Source organism: Orcinus orca, chromosome 11 (genome assembly GCF_937001465.1).
Source record: "Orcinus orca chromosome 11, mOrcOrc1.1, whole genome shotgun sequence".
NCBI classification, from domain to species: domain Eukaryota; kingdom Metazoa; phylum Chordata; class Mammalia; order Artiodactyla; family Delphinidae; genus Orcinus; species Orcinus orca.
The window spans coordinates 25,296,256-25,304,601 of record NC_064569.1 but is presented as its reverse complement, the minus strand read 5'-3'; positions in this window follow the sequence as shown (position 1 = coordinate 25,304,601).

Sequence of the window (8,346 nt, the reverse complement as noted above, 5' to 3'; positions counted from 1 at the left end):
CTAGAATACCACTCACCACTGCAAGGTTCTCACACCACGAGGGCTCACAGGAACTCAGATTGTCTGGAAGAAGAACAAACTCACCTGTCTTATCCCCTTCTCTCTCTTGGGACTACACTTGTGGAAGGCAATAGCCAGAAATTTATCTACACTACTTAGGTTTTTACTCTCTCTTCTCTTTTTTCAGTTTTGTTTTTTAAATTTGTACTGATCCAGCATGTTTGTGTAAATATACCTAGGCAATATCATTTTTAGTCAATTAAAAAAGATAAATATATAAATATGTATACATATTCATATATAAGAATACATATAAATACATATTTGCAGAAATATACATATAAAAATATATACCTTACAAAGCACAAAGTACAAAGCAGGATAAATTCATTCAATTTTGTTTTGTTTCATTTTGTAAACATTATTTTGATTCATTTCAAGAAATGTTTTGATGCCTTTAAATAATATTAGTAACATAGGAGAAATGCTCATGGGATAATGTTAACAAACACATGCTAGTTTAATAAATATACATGAAGCATTTAACATGTGCAAGTCACAGACTTAACTTGAGGCTCTGATTAGTCAACGAGACAGCGTGGTCACTGGCTTCATGGAGCTCTATTCTAGTGTGCACACAGTAACAAGTGGCACATTCATTGAAGAAAGTAATATCCTGAACGAGGTATTTACATATGGCACCCCACACAGTATCATCTCGATTACATGAAAAGTGTATGGATAAGTGAATGATTGGAAGGAGATCCAACAAAATGTAATAATGTATTTTAGGATTGTGAGTGATTTTTATACACTTTACTGTATTTATATGATATTTACCCAAACCTGTACTAATTTTTTAGTATAAACCTATTATATAGTTCTAAAAAAAAAAAAGAAATGTTTTTCAAACACCCACTATACGTAAAGAGTGAAGGGACATTTGGGCAAAAAGATGAATACAATATTACTCCCACAGACTTCAAAATTGGTGTACTTATGAACAACTAAAACTAGAATCTAAGAAAGATTATGTTAAGGATAGTAATTGAACAAAATCCCCTAAACTACCTAGTGTGAGTCATCTTAAAGTCTCCTTCCCCATCCCCCATGAGGCTTCTCTTAGTCATGCAGGGCTACTCATCACTCTCTCACTCAAATAATTTAGATGTGGTGCCTTGTATATGCCAGACACCATTCTGTGTTCTCTGGGACACATCAATGAGTCAAACAGAGAAACAGTCCCTACTTCTGTGGAGCAAACATTCTAAATGGGATGGGTAGTGGGGTCTCAAGAGCCATGACAAACAAATTAGTAAATTATTTAGTATTTTAAAAACGTGACAAGGGGGCTTCCCTGGTGGCGTAGTGGTTGAGAGTCCGCCTGCCAATGCAGGGGACACGGGTTCATGCCCCGGTCCAGGAGGATCCCACATGCCACGAAGCGGCTAGGCCTGTGAGCCATGGCCGCTGGGCCTGCGCGTCTGGAGCCTGTGCTCCGCAATGGGAGAGGCCACAGCAGTGAGAGGCCCGTGTACCGCAAAAAAAAAACCCCAAAACAAACAAACAAACAAAAAAACGTGACAAGTATTACAGGGAAAAAAAAAGAGCCTAACAACGGGTACCTGGAATGCAGGGCTTCAGGGTGGGTGGGGGTTGGTTGAACTTTACACGAGGTGCTCAGGGAAGGCCTCTTGGGAAGGGGATAATTCAGCAGAGACTTGAAGGGGGAACTCTGGGGCAGAGGGTTCCTGGTGGAAGGACCTGGTAGAGGCCCTAGGCAGGATGGCCTGCTGTATTCAAGGAGCAGCGAGGAGAATGTAGCTGGTGCTGAGCAAGCAGAGATGAAGTCAGGGAGGTGGTGGGAAAGGTAATAGTGTGGGAAAGTCAGGCTCAGACCAAGTTTGGTCTTGTTTGCTTTTGTGTTTTTATTTGCAGAAAAATGGGAAGCTGCTGGAAGGTTTTGAGCAAAGGAGGGACATGATCTGATGTGTGCTTCTGGCTGCTGTTCTAAGAAGAGACTGCAGAGAGGATGTAAGGTTAGAAGGAAGGAGGTGAGTTAATAGGAAGTGTGGTGACCTGGACCAGTGTAGTGGTGAAAAGTGACCAGATTTTGGATATATTTTCATGGTAGAACAGGTAACATTTAGTGATGGATTAGACATAATATTGAGAGAGAGGTGTCAAACATTTTGGCCTGAGCAACTGGTAGTCTGACCAGTTGCTCATGACCAAAAAGGAGAAGATTGGAAGGAGTACAGGCTTGTGAGGGAATTCCGGAGCACAGTTTTGATGGCTGAGATGTACCTGATAATTGAATAGAGATGCATTTCCATTGTGCCTTTATTTCCAAACATCCCAAGTTCCTTACATGTACTAATTCTTTCTTATAACACTTCAGGAAGAAAAGTAACAGGCCATGTTATCAACAAAATTTCCAAGGGTGAAAAAATAACAGGTAAAAAATTTTATAATTTGTCTAAGGATTCAGAGATAAAGAAACAACTCCAATTTCCCCCCTGTACTTTGGGCAACTAATTTTTAGCAATGCTTTCTGAGGATTTGTTTTTGGTAGTGTTTTCTCCCCCAGGAGATTGTGTCAATCATGTTTGCCTCACTTTTATAGGCATTTTAGGCAGCATTTTTAGGACCAAATAGATACACTCGAAGGATTTGATGATAAGTTACATCTGTCTCCAATGCATTAAGCAGTTTCCAATATGTTTTTTGTTTTCGCTGCTTTTATCCCTAATTATACATTTTGTGATTTTCTTAGGAGAGAAAAGGGTGGTGATAAAATCAATTTACTGAAGAACTAGAAGGGATCTGAGCCAGCATTTGTCCATTTCCTTCTTTTTTTTTTTGCGGTACGCGGGCCTCTCACTGTTGTGGCCTCTCCCGTTGCGGAGCACAGGCTCCGGACACGCAGGCTCAGCGGCCATGGCTCACAGGGCCCAGCCGCTCCGTGGCATGTGGGATCCTCCCGGACCGGGGCACGAACCCATGTCTCCTGCATCGGCAGGTGGACTTTCAACCACTGCGCCACCAGGGAAGCCCTCCCTCATTTTATAGCTGGGGAAATGGGAACCCTCAGAGGTGAAATGACTTGCCCAAAGTTAGCATTCCATTGGGATGGGAAGAATCAGAGGAACAAGTCATGGGCCTTGGGGTAGATGGGACCCTGGTGAATGGATGCTGGTTAAATCTTCTTTGCCAAGTTAAAGAAAATCTCCTTTAAGTTTATAGATTCTTCAAAATTTCCAGTTCTTAAAAATTTTTATTTCTAAGAATGCCGTCTGAAGTCAAGTCAGACTGTACACCTCTTTGTGATTCATACTAATTCCCCTCCCTTAAGTCATTCCCAGGGTTTGTTCACACCCCTCCCACTTCCTGACATGTCCAATCCAGAATTCCTTCCCCTTATTTCTTCACCATCTTCTTCCTGTGGACGCCACTAACCCTGCCCCTGGATCCCTGACATTGCCCTTGCTTCTCTCCTCTGATCCTTCCATTCCAGGGTGACCTCAGGCTCTGAACACCCACCCCCCATTGAGGGAACACAGAGCCTCTTAAGGAAACCCAACTGTAAAGTGACAGCATCAAGAAATGTTTGGACTGAATGGAGGGGAGGAGTTTTCTAGAATCTTCTTAGGAATATGTACTCCTTCAAATAAAAAGGATGAAAAAGAAGTAACGAATTCAGCTGAGCATTCAAATGTAGAATTTAGAAAGAGAATGAGGTTGATTTACAAGGAAGTTCACAGGAACGTTGAAGCAGTCCCAAAGTTGAAGATGGCAGCAGAGACTCTAAGATAACATATATTGTGTATGATCAAACACATCACTTTAAAAAATACTGAGTGGGAGAAAAAATGTGTCTCCTGGGGTTGGGGAATTATTGACTGGCTTGAGGCCAAGGAGAAGGTTTTTTGTGTAAAGACAATTTCCTAGGATTTTCACCCTGACAATAAATCACTCTGCAGAGAACAGTAGTGGGCGATCGGTGGGAGGGAAGATGATGATGAATGTGTCCAGCTGCCTAGATGACTAAGAAGCACGTGCAGAAAAGTTAGCTAACACTTTCCTAAGCTCTGCATCTGGATTCCGCTTAGCACAGTGTAAGGGGAGGCCTGGCCCCTGGCTTACAGGCACTCAGCTTGGGTTTCTGTCCTACTCACCCTCTCACCTGACCCCTCAGTCATCCCCAAAATGTCCTTTTGTGGTCCTTGGGAAATGTTCCTGTCCAGTTTTCCTTCTGCCTAAGTTCCATCTGTCTCTCACTTCTAAAGGAGCAGATACAGAAGCCACAGTCACCACCCAGGTGAGTACTAAGTGCTAATTGGGCTCTGAGTCCCTCTTTGGAGACCTCACAGTGAAAACCGGGAGGAAATCCTCACCCAACTGAAACAACTGGGTCGTTTCAATCATCACAGCCTCCCCTGCACAGGGGGCTCTGCTGAAATGTCAGGAAGGCTGAGATACAGGCAGGCAAACTCATGGACTTATTTCTTCTCTTACTCATTTCATTCACTGACTTTTACTAAGCACCTACTGTGGACAAAGCTGTGTGTCAGGCAATGAAACAGCTGGGCCATTACCAACAAAACCATTGTTTCCAATTAAAAACCTCCAAAGACTGTGGGGGCAATTTTCATTACAGTTCATGCAATCATAATGGGAATGAGTGCTACAAATACTCATGTTGGACTAAGCTGAAGATTAATTCTCACAGATCTCAGCTATACCTATCTGCTAAGATAACCTGCGAGTCTTGTTATTGCTAATTTGAAAAGTATCTCAATTCTATTTTTGCTGTGTATGTGTGTTTGTGTTTGTTTATTGTATTTTAAATCAAAAAGATAGTCTGCAGGCAAAGGATTTTCAGCTGCTTTCAGTTTGAAGGAACAAACATTTATTGAGAGTCATTCGTTCATCCATTCATTCAACTAACATATATCCTGAGCACAGTTGTCATTGTGCCAAGCAGGGGTGCAAAACCAACCAGCCAACCAGCCTGCAGACAAGGCGTGGTTCCCAGGCTAGGGAATTCTGTATTCGGGTGGAGGGGCCAGACATCATTTAAGTTTACACATGTATGTGATCCTCCATTCTTATCATTTCTGATGTGATAGAAGGAAGTGCAGAGATTAAGCTGGGTACAGGATGAAATGGGAGCGTGAAGAGGGAATCTCTTTCCCTCTCAGTAGTAACCTATTAGATGAGAAGTGTAATCTCAACCTCTTAGCCTTTTATTTGTGGTCTCCACCTTTCTGACTCCATCATCTCTTACTTCCGTGTGCAAAACCCCAAGTAAACTGGCTGCCTCATTTTTATCCAAACATGTCACACACATTTCCAATTTCATGCCTTTGTACACTTCCTTTTCCTGTCTGGAATGCTGTTTCTCTAGTCCTGATTCATTTAAGGGCAAGCTCATATGGCCCCTTAATCATGAAAGCCTTCCATATCAAGTCCCCTCCCAGCTCAGTGCCTGGCACTGGGATAAGTATAATTTCACTGACTGAGAAGATTACCTTCTAGCCTGAACCAAGTACATTCTGCCTATGTCACTCATTTGGCATTTCCCTCTGCACCTCTGCACTGTGGATTATTACTTTATTTCTATATCTTGCCTTCCAACCAGACCCAGGGCAATTTCACATCAGAGACCACATAATTTACAGCTTTGTTTCCTCATGCCAGCAGAGGACTTGGCACAACTGATATTTATTTTTTGTTATTCATGAAGGGTATATTCTCTCAAGTGCCATGTGTTACTAATTTCTTTCATTCTTCAAATATTCGTGGAGTAGCTGCTATGTACTTAGTAGTATTGATATTTGCCCTAGAGCTGAACATAAAGGTCTACACTTGTGGAGGTTGTATTCTAGTTGAGGGAAGCAGAAATAAACACATAAACATATAATATGGCAGGTGCCAAATGATATTATGTAGAAAAATAGAGTTAAGGAAGGTGGTGGTGGCGGGGTTGGGGAGTGCTGTTTTATATCCATTGGTCTGGGAAGGTGCTTATGATAAGGTGACATTTGAGAGAGGTCTGGAGTAAGTGAGGAAGTCGTGTAGCTATCTGGAGGAAGAGTGTTTCAGAAGAGGCTGGAACATGATGATAAAGGGGAAGAGTGGGAGGAAATGAGGCCTCTGGAAGGACATGACATTTACTCTGAATGAGGTGAAGCCTTTGGAGAGACTTGAGCAGAAGAGTGACATCACCTGATTTACATTATAAAATGATGGTCCTGATTCTGTGTGGCATGTAGGTTACCAGGAACAAAGGTGGAAGGAGGGAGAGTAGTTAGGGGGATTTTATGGTGACTTGGACCTGGATAGTAGTGTGAGAAGTAGAGAGAAGCAGCCAGGTCTGTATGTATTCTGGACATATTTTAAAGGTAAAGTCAACAGAATTTACTGTTGGATAGGATGTGGATGTAAGAGAAATAGGAGTGTAGATGATGGCAGGATTTTTGGCCTAAGGGACTAAAATAATGGGCTTGTTATTTATTGAGTTTTCAGAAGTGTGTTTGATGGTAGCAGGAATCAGAACATTTGTTCTGGACATGTTGAGTATGAGATGCTCTTTAGACATCCATTCAGAGATGTCAGGAAGTTATCTGGGCATATAAATGTGTAGTTCAAGGAGAAATTTAAGCCATGGATATAATTTTGTATTTGAAAATATATAGGTGGTATTTAAAGCCAGGAGACTGAATAGGATCAAGAGAGTGAGTGTCCGTAAAGAAGGAAGAATTCCAAGGATGAGACCTGGGGTACTCCAACATATAGAGGAAAGGGAGATGCAGAGGAACCAGCAAAGGAAACTGGAGGTGGACCATGAGGTGAGGGGAGAACTAAGATGGAGTGCAGCCCAGGAAAGAAGCAGGAGCAGCACCTCTGTCAAATGTTGCTTAGGTCTAGTAAGATGAAGACTTATAATCGACCAGGAGGTTAGAAAATGGGGAAGTCATTGGACACTTTGACAAAAGCTGTGAAGAGTTGAAGTGATGGGGTTGGAAGCCTGACTAGAGAAGGTTCAGAAGAGAACAGAGGACAGGTGCGTGAGCAAAGAGTAGAGACATGTATTTTGAGGAATTTTGCCAGTGGTATAGGGAGATGTGGAAGCAAGGGAGAATTTTTATATGGGAGGAGATATTGCATCTAAAAACTGGCTTTATAATGGTTATGAGTGAGAATAATTGAGTACTGAGTAAGAACGACTGAGAAAAATTCAGTAGAGTGAAAAAAATGGGTGATGCTGGAGAAAGAGTGGCAATTGCGGGAATAATATTTCTGAGTAGATAAGAGGGGAAGGCATCTAGTGTACAAATGGATAAACATGGACAGTTTACCCACAACAAGTAGAGGGAAGGCACAGTCCACACAGGGTAAGTTGGGAGATATGGTGGTGGTGGTGTGTGTATGATTGGTTTTTGTGTTTTCTATTTACTCAGTGAAATAGAAAGCAAAGTCATCGGCTGAGAGTAATGTGGAAGAGTTGGAGGTTTGAGGAAAGAGAAAGTGTGAAATAATTGTCTATAAAATGAGACAGTGAATTGGCAAAGAAATGAGTAAGATCACGTGGCAGCTCCAAGGGCCCACTTGAGGTAGGTGGTCATAAATTTAAAGTGAGACCAAATGAAATTATAGTGACAGAATGTGAGTCACAGTTTGCATCCTATATAGCAGGGCAATGACTTATGTATTTGGGATATAAACATAGTTGGGATAAGGCATTAGCAATAGGAATGGATCTTTAAACATGTTTCATTTTAAGGTAAGGTACAAATCTTAATTCTGTATTTTCTAACACTATGGCAAATAAATCAGTAAGCTCATTTTTAAACACTGTTAAAATAATGTAGACACAAATTTCAGCTTTGGAACACGACCTAAGTACCAAAGTTGGTCCTGTATACTGATCTGGAAAACGAAACCAAGAAAGTAGCAGAAAGTTACCACCATAAGTAAATAGGTGGCAGATGGAGGAGCCAGGTAAGAGTAGTGAGAAGAGGCTGACCAAGCCTGAGACAGTGTTTCACTGAAGCCTGGGACACAGAGTGACAATGACCATGCCCCGGGCACTGGTGGTCGTGGATAGACAGACCATGGTGATATTTGGTCAGCACCTCTTCTATCAATGACTGATGTGGTCCCAATGCAGAATATGCTGACACAGGCAGTAAATGGCCAGCATGAAGAGGATTTTCATGTAATGAGGTCAGGAAGAGGATGGAGAACATGGTGTCTGGGGAGAGTAGAAAATGAAAAATGAAATGTGGTCTAGAGGAAAAAATGATTGACATAGAGCCATTCACCATCCAATACAATCTT